This window comes from Bombus vancouverensis, unplaced genomic scaffold, assembly GCF_051014615.1.
Source record: "Bombus vancouverensis nearcticus unplaced genomic scaffold, iyBomVanc1_principal scaffold0071, whole genome shotgun sequence".
NCBI lineage: Eukaryota > Metazoa > Arthropoda > Insecta > Hymenoptera > Apidae > Bombus > Bombus vancouverensis.
In genome coordinates, this window is record NW_027468962.1 from 183,514 (window position 1) to 192,878 (window position 9,365).

The following is a 9,365-nucleotide window of genomic DNA, read 5'->3' on the forward strand; positions in this document are numbered from 1 at the left end:
GCAGATACGCAAAACGTCACTGTGGGTATATCACAGATGTATGAGACATCACAGTGGATATATTGCAGATACGCAAAACGTCACTGTGGGTATATCACAGATGTATGAGACATCACAGTGGATATATTGCAGATACGCAAAACGTCACTGTGGGTATACACTACGACCACCACGTGGTGTTAATGATCCTCTGAGGTCAGTGCACTTGCATCGTTATTATCACCATCGTTATCATCACCGCAGACGTCCATCTCAGCAGGGGCGCAACTTTCTAGCATCTTTCTCAGTCTATCATGTCTGTCCTTATATGATTGTTTGCCGTCTAAGGTTTTTAAAGTATATCTATCTCCTTCCAAAATCTTTGCTATCTCGAATGGACCTCTGAATTTCGGATCTAACTTCGTCTGGTTTCTTTCCTCGTTTTTGCATAATACAAAATCACCAAGGTTAAACCTAACTACCTTAGCTTTAGTTTTGTCAACTCCACCTTTATCGTACCTAGCACCAATTTCTATATCCTCTATTGCCCGCTGTCTTACATTAGAGATATCTACTTCTTTTTCTTCGATATTATCGGGTATCAACGAGTCGTAAGGTCTTTGCTGTTCCACCAATTAATAGTTCCAATGGACTCGATTTAGTCACGCGGTTGGTGGTGCAATTTAAAGCCAGCCGTATTTTGCCAACCGCGTCTAGCCACGATCGCCCGGTCGTTTCTATGATCGTGAACATAATTTTCAACGTACCCGTAATACGCTCTACCTGACCGTTGGCCCTACTCGCACCGATTGAGATTAAGAGGAGTTTTAGTGTTCACCTTGCCAGAAATCTTGGAATTCTTTACCCGTTAGGACACCTCTCTTGATCCGCTATTGTCCGGCAAGGACTGCCGAATAAAAATATAGTACGTAAGTGCTTTAACGGTACTAGGGAAATCTACTTTACGAGTATGATGCAGATATGCGAATTTAGTGAAGACGTAGACCAAAACAATGACATATTCTTTCGAACCACTTTTACCGCTTAGTTTACCCGTTATGTCCACGTGAACTGTAAGCCAAGGTATGCTGGTCTTAGGTATAGGATGTAATTCAGCTCGTATTTTACCTGAACTGGCCTTCGAAACTTGACAAGCGTGACAGTTCTCTACGAATTCGCGAACATACTCCGCCATTCCTTCGAACCAGTAACACTCGCACAGTTTCTCAAGCGTTTTATCCCAACCTAAGTGCATAATGGACTGGTGCACATGGTTAATAACAGACCACCTAAACCCTCTCGGCACGATGGGCAGGCAGAGAGTTCTACCTTTTCTCTGTATTCTACGATGAAGAGTGCCGGACCGTAACTCATACGTATTCGCGACGTCTTCCGCGAGCTCTTCGTTCTGTAATTTATTGACGATCTCAGAAATTTGTGGGTCGCGACGTTGTTCCGCTGGTAGCCAATCGTCGGAGATTTCGGTTAGGTTAATTTCTTTCTCTGCAATTTTGCTGAACGTACCGCGATCTAAGTCTACGGGATTTCGCGAAAAGAAATCTACGTGGGTCATTCGTTTACCCTCCCGGTACATAATGTCAAAGGTAAAAGTTTGCAGGTAAGCCCACCACCTGTAAACCCTGTCGTTCAAGTGTACCTTATTGCGGGATGCTTTCAGGGAGTTGCAGTCGGTGACAACAAGAAATTCTCGTCCGTGTAAGTAATGACGGAAGTGCTTGACGGCGTTTACAACTGCTAGCTTTTCCAATTCGTAGGAATGATACCTAGATTCTGCAGGGCTAGTTCTTTTGCTGTAATATTCCACTACTCGATTTTTACCTTCAACCCTGTGCATTAAAATAACCTCATATCCATCCGAACTAGCGTCGATACGAAGTTCTATCGGGTAGTTCGGGTCAAATACCATTAACACCGGCGCGTCGGTCAGGGCGGAAATTACCTTTTGCCTTATTTTTCCATGCCTATCTGTCCAAGTCATGTTTTTATTATCGGAAGTAAGCGCATACAAGGGTTTCATTACCCGTGTAAATTTAGGGACGAATTTTCGGAAATAAAGGGCTACACCTATGAACTGCCTGAGCTGTGTGACGGTCGTTGACGCAGGTAAAGAACTCAAGGCGTGCATTTTACCCGGATTGGGACGAACTTCTCCGTCGTAAATTACATATTCCAAATAGAGTACCGATGCCTTTAGAAAAGAACATTTTGAAAAGTTAAAGGAGAATCCGGCTTTTACAAGGGTATCTAGTACGGTGTGCAATACTTTTAGACCTTGATCTATCGAGTCGGCAATAATTAGGGGATCATCCAAATAGACGACAACGTAAGAATGGCACGTTGGCTGTTATACGTGTTTTCAAAGGAATCTCAAGAACGATCTCTCGTTTCGTTTGTTCGCAGCCTCGAAATCAGCAGCCGCTGCTGAATGGAACGAAGGAAAGTGTAGTACAGATCACTCCGACCAAATGATTTCTTATGTCACCGCAATTAAAAAGGGTCAAATGCTACAGAAGACTTGGCACGCGACTACTCCTGAGGATTTCCGTACTAAACGCTTTGATGGTTTACAAAATTGTAGCAAGGAAGAACATAAATATTAGAATATTTAGGCAAGTATGAGCTGCACAATTATTAGGGTTGTCCGAAAATATAAGAATCCCCATTTTCGACGGAGTCAGCATAGTATCGCCGTCCCGAAAATGACTTCCGGAAGAAACATTAAACGCGCACGAACTTATGTTATGCAAATAAAGGACATCGAATGGATCGAACAAAGGCACAAAAGAATTCGAAGAAAACAACAACTTATTATCCAAATTGTTCATCGAGGGTAATCAATGCTGTATACTTCCTAGAATTAGGATGAATAGGGATTTGGAGAAACCCACCGGCCATGTCCAGAATAATAAAATATCTCGCTTTTGCAATCTCGCGACTTGACCCGCAATGAGGGGTAAAGGATACCGATCCGCGACCGTATATTTATTTAGTTCTCGAAAATCTACCTATCATCTATCTGAACCATTGTTCGTCTTCACGAGTAACACAGGGCTCGCGAACGGTGAATTACTAGGCTTTATGATTTTTGGCTGTAATTAAGTCGCTTGTTCTATCACGTACTATTCTGCGCTCGCGAAGTCTATTAGGACTCCTTGTACGGCGATGTTAGGATCAATTAATTGTACTTCTAACTGGCCTGTATTTTTTTTTTTTACGAGTACGTAGGGAACCCGTAACGGATGAATCTCTGAATTTTCGAAAAGAAAGATTAATCGACTTTTATCGCTACCACGTACCTCATTGTCAACTTCATTAACATCGATCTCATTTTCAGCGGTTTTATTACAGGCATTAGTTATTTTTGTTTTACACATAGCGAGGCTATTTTGTGTAATATTACGTCAAAATCTTGGCTTAAAATTTAACGAGTAATCGCGATATCGTATTGTTAAATAACTATCAGCGAGAACATGAAAGGTTTATCTCTAACCACCGACACCTGCAACGGACAAGATTTGAGCGATACGTTTAGTACCAATATTTCTTATTCCTCGCATTACTACTATATCAATCGTTCTTTTGCCAGGAATTCTCAAGACTACGGATTCTTTAATTAGCGAACACTCGGCTCCGAAATCGGGGTAAAATGGAAACGACTCACCCGGATGGCTTGATGTACCAGTTAGCGCCTCCACTACGTAGAAGTCAATTCGACACTCGGCATTGAAATTATATTCAGGGCACTGCTTTGTAAAGGATCTTTCTCCATAATCAGATTGGTAGCTGCGCACCAGGCAGCGGAGTCGAAAAATTGTTAGGTTCCACAATCGATTTTTGCACTAGCGACGGAATTAACTCGCGCACGATGGTCGTAAGCTCTTGCACTGTTATAATCGGCACTGATCCCACTTCTGATGTCGGAGCGCACATTAGAATTAGGGTTAGGGGCGTGAAACGAATCTTCGTTTGGGTTACACGTTGTCGTTATGCAATAGAGAAGACATTGACTAGTGCAAATACGATTATTATAGAGCCGGACAAGTAACCGTGGTAGTTAGGCACTTGAGAAACTAATGACAATGATCCTAGGTTCAATAACGAATCCGCGGTCGGCGGGATGATAGATGAACGTATTCACAAAATCTAAGTCGGATGCGTGATATTCACTGGTCGCAAAGGGTTACTCCTTTCATCAGTGAGACCGCGAACGAGAATGCCTTTCCTCTCCCGATGATGCCACAGAGGAAAACTATAATGGGGTGTGTCTAAGGACACGAGATCATCGGATTCGTCGAGAAAAGCCTTCGTTCAGAAAGTAAGGGAAATTGGCGTTGCTGCTAATTGGTCAATCTCCATATCGGTGGTTAGAAAAGGATGTTAGCCGCCCTCGAGGGAAAGTTGCTAGTGGGAGACGCCGCTCGTTGAAAAATATGTCTCCCCTATCTTCCCGTAGTTGGGACAAAGACTGTTTGTCTGTTTGAAGGACTTTAGTTAACTAAACCTTAAGATTTATAACGGGCTCTCGGGCTAGCCGAACATGTCCTGCGGAGACGCATCGACATCTGGCAATCATCTTACTCGAAGAATAGGGTCTGCACGTGGCGAGCCACGGGACAGAAACCGTTGGAATGTTTATTGTCTCGTGTCGCCCCGAATATTTCTTTTAAGGAGAGCTATAGAATTACTCCATACCTTGTTAGGCAAAACGTTCATCCCGTGACCGCGGCTACGTTCGGCGACTGACTGTCGCCTCGAGCCCAAGCTCATTATCACAACTCTCGAACAATTACAATCGGATTGAATAACTACAATTGTTCAATTACAGACTCTGGTGTTCTTTCATCTCCGACATATATAATTAATTAAAAAGTGGGAAATATAAAATTAAAAATACACATATTTAACAAACATAAAATAGATATCACATTTAAAAAAAATATATATATATCATACATAAAAACAAAAGACATTTAAAAGGAAAAAAATAATAATAATAAGGAACCTCTGATGGAAATGCCTCCGCAAACATTGTTCGAACGTCGATCACCGAAACCTAGGGAAACAACAAGAAAGGGAAAAACATCAAAATCGCAAAAACAATCATAAGCGTACCCCCAGCGGACCACCACCCCGTGGGGAATGGCATAAATAAGCAAAGCAACGTAGAGCAGGGCTCATTATTATTCCGGTGAACATTCTTATTACGTCCATTGCTCATTATTATTCTGGTGAACATTCTTATTACGTTCATTGCTCATTATTATTCCGGTGAACATTCTTATTACGTTCATTATTCTTCGTTCATTATTCTTTGCTCATTATTATTCTGGTGAACATTGTTATTACATTATTCTTCGTTCATTATTCTTTGCTCATTATTATTCTGGTAAACATTCTTATTACGCTCATTATTCTTCGCTCATTATTATAGTGATCATTGTTATTACCGTTCATTATTCTTTGTTCATTATTATTGCGATCTTCGTTATTACGGTTCATAATTATTTTGTTCACTCTTTGTGTTCATTGTTACTACGTTCGTTATTGCGCTCATCTTTAGAAATTTTGTATAGTATTTTGCGCTTCGGTGTCTTTAGTTTTTCGGTCAAGAAAAGAGAGCCGCGACTAAGTAAAAAGAAAATTTTATCTTTGAACGCGCATTGTAATTGCGGTATTAATCCAGTTAGGATTAAACGCAGGTTTAAGAATCGAAGACCACATGATGGCGTGTTTCATCTTAGCCGGCCTCGTGGCGGACCCAAACTACATGACATATCTTAGGACGGTAAGACTCGATAAGAATCTAACCTCGAGGGTCGTGAAATCCGATCTCCTACTTGAGGAAAGGAGAATGGAAGCGGCCATGGGTCCCTCCGAGAAGAACAGTGCAATGGCGGCTTGCAAACAATCGAAGACCAAGCCCCAACAAAATCAAGATGGCGCTAAGAAAAAGCACAAAAACCCAAAGGATAAAAAATGCTATAAATGTGGAAAACGAGGCCACATATCGTACAACTGCCATGAGGGAAAAGAAGACAAGGAAGAGAAAGACCCAGAAAACAAAGTGGAGAAAGGATCGGAAGATAAACCGAGATCCAAGGGACTTATCTCCACACTGGCTTTATCATCTATCAACCACGTGGAAAGGGACAGGATCAGCTATCTTGACTCGGGAGCCTCAAACCATATGACCCCGGATAGGTATCGGTTCGTGGACTTCGTGCCTGCGACTGGACAGATCCGGATTGGTAAGGGGTACCTGGAAGTCAAGGGAAAAGGCACGATCGTCGTGAAGATGACCAAAGCCTGTGGCGGGTGGAGTCTATCCTTGTCGAACGCCCTGTGGGTGCCTGAATTAGATGTAAATCTAATCTCGATCAGGCAATTGGCAGTGAAAGGCGTCACCACAGTGTGTACGAAGGATGAGGCCGTCGGCACACATGATGATGGGGATGTGGTATTTAACTCAAAGGTAGGAGACAACGTGTACTAGCTAGAGACAATACCACCTGAGAGGCATGTAGCAAACGTTTCCATGGAGAACGATCAAGAAGAACCTGGAAATGATGACGACCACGCCGAGGTTATTGAAGCTAAGGCGTACAAAGGTATCGTGTCATGGCATGAGAGGTTAGGTCATCTACATGGGGACGCGATGAGAAAGATCCCTGTGAGGAACGTGAAGGAGGGCTCTAGGATACATGAGGAACCATGCGGGGTCTGCGTGAAAGGGAAAATGACAAAAGTACCATTTCCGAAGACAGCCCACCACATGTGTCAACGTCCTTTAGAAATAGTTCACAGCGATATTAGTGGCAGAACGCAATGCAAGTCGCTGGGCGGAGGTAATTATTTCGTAACGTTCATAGATGATTTTTCTCGTTTCATGCACGTCAGAATCATCAGTAGGAAGAATGAAGTACTCAAGTGCTTCAAGGAGTACCAGGCGGAGGTGGAGGCTTTACACCAATCCAAGATAAGTGCCCTTCAAACAGATAACGGGGGTGAGTACACAGGAGAAAACTTCGAGAACTACCTGAAGGAGAAAGGCATCTTACACAGGAAAACTGTTCCTAGAAACCCTGAACAAAATGGGGTCTCCGAACGAGCGAACAGAACCCTGGTCGAGATGTCCAGATGTTTACTCATCCAATCTGGACTCCCTGACTATCTGTGGGGGGAGGCTGTGAACACGGCATGCCACATAAGAAACCTATGCCCATCCGCTGTCATCGGAGACAAGATCCCACTGGAATTATGGAAGGGTAAGGGATGTGACCTCCAAGGGGAGATAAACAGACTGAGAGTGTTTGGATGCAGAGTCTGGTATCTAAAGAGTCCAAGCGGAGGAAAATTCGAGAGCAGAGCGGATGAGGGGATATTTGTGGGATATGACAGACAGGTCAAAGGTTATAGAATTTACCTACCGAAGATCCAAAAGGTGATAATATCCTGTCATGTCAGGTTCGAGGAGAACACGTTTCCCTACAAGAGCGCTAAGGCGGAAACGAACCATATAAAGGATAAGTCCTCGGAATGGATATGGGATGTAGAAACCTTTGAACATAGGGGAGAAGCCGGTCAAACTGACGTCGAGACACAGAGTGACGGAGAAAACGACGAAGGGGAAACCGACTACTTTATGGACAGTTTAACGTGTGAGGACAATCCAGTGAATACTGTGAGTGTACCGTTTGTGCCGAGGAGGTCGGCAAGACTACACAAACCAAGAATATGTGATTGTTGTGCTCACACTGCGACTGTTTGCAAAGTTCAAAACGTGTGTGTACCTGTGAATGTGTATGAAGCCCTGAGGGGGCCAGACGCTCAAAAATGGACTGATGCAATAAGGAAGGAACTAGACAATCTAAAAAGTAAAGATGTGTGGGACATTGTGCAAAGACCCTTAAATAAAAACGTTATAGACTGTAAGTGGGTGCTTGTGATAAAGAGAGACCCTGATAGGTATAAGGCTAGGCTAGTAGCTCGGGGATTCTGGCAGAGGCCTGGAGTAGATTATTCAGAAACCTTTAGTCCAATAGTAAAACGCAGAACTCTAAGAATTCTGCTTGCTCTATGTGCGGAAAATGAGTGGGTTTACGAGCACATCGATGTGGAATGTGCGTATCTCAACAGCCCTCTGGACGAGGATATATACATGGAGCAACCAGAACTCTTTAGAGTTCCAGGTAAAGACAGAACTAAATTTGTGTGTAAGCTCAAAAAGAGCCTGTATGGACTGAAGCAAGCTGGAAGAATGTGGTTTAGACACATCAATAGCATTTTAAGAGGTATGAGTCTGAACCCATGCGTGAGTGGTCCATGTGTGTATGTGGATGCGTCTAAAAAATTTATTGTAGCTGTGTATGTGGACGACATCCTTGTGTTTGGGACGAATGAGTGGATTGAGATATTCAAAACTAGGATTAAGGACAAATTAGATGTTAGAATGCTAGGTGTAGACACTCAATTTCTTTCCATCCACCTGAGTAAGCCAAACAGCACCACTGTAGTATTCGATCAATCTGTACAGATAGGTCAAATGCTGGATCTGTTTGACATTACTCGTGAGGTTGGGGTGGTGGGAGTGTCGACACCGCTAGCTAGAGAATGTGAGGCTGGTTTTGATATTGAACGTGATGAGCCTTTCGACAGTAAATTATATGAACAAGCTGTGGGGCACATAATGTATGTAGCTACTGTAAGTCGTCCTGATGTTGCGTGTGCAATAGGGAAACTAAGCCAAAGATGCGCGAATCCGACTGTATCCGATTGGAAAGCAGTGAAGCGGGTATTCAGATATTTACTAAAGACCAAAGACTTGAAGTTAGTATACCAAAGGACCGGGCAACCTCTGAAGGTGTTTTGCGACTCGGATTTTGCGGGTTGTACGGTAGACAGGAAATCCAGGAGCGGGTATGTGTTCATACTCGCTGGTGGTGCGATATCCTGGCTATCCAAAAAACAACCGATTATAGCTCAATCGACGTGCGAAGCGGAATTTGTGGCAATGCAGGAAGCAGCAAGGGAAACAGTGTGGATTTCTTTACTGTTAAAGGAATTGGGTCAACTGTCATATTGCCCTCGCCCCTGCAAGATATTCTGCGATAATATCGGAGCTATTTCATGGTCAAAGGACGAAATAGTTGCTGAGAGTTCTAAGCACGTCCAAGTGCGTTACTTTTACGTTAAGAACTGCGTATCGAGGGGGATACAAGATTATACTTATGTACCTAGTCCTGAGAATGTGGCTGACATTCTCACCAAAGGCCTAAATAGAATTAAGACTCAGCAATTTACCAAAGCTATGGGGCTTGTAGAAACTAGCGATCAAAGGGGAGTGTTGAGAAATGTTAAGTTGGTAC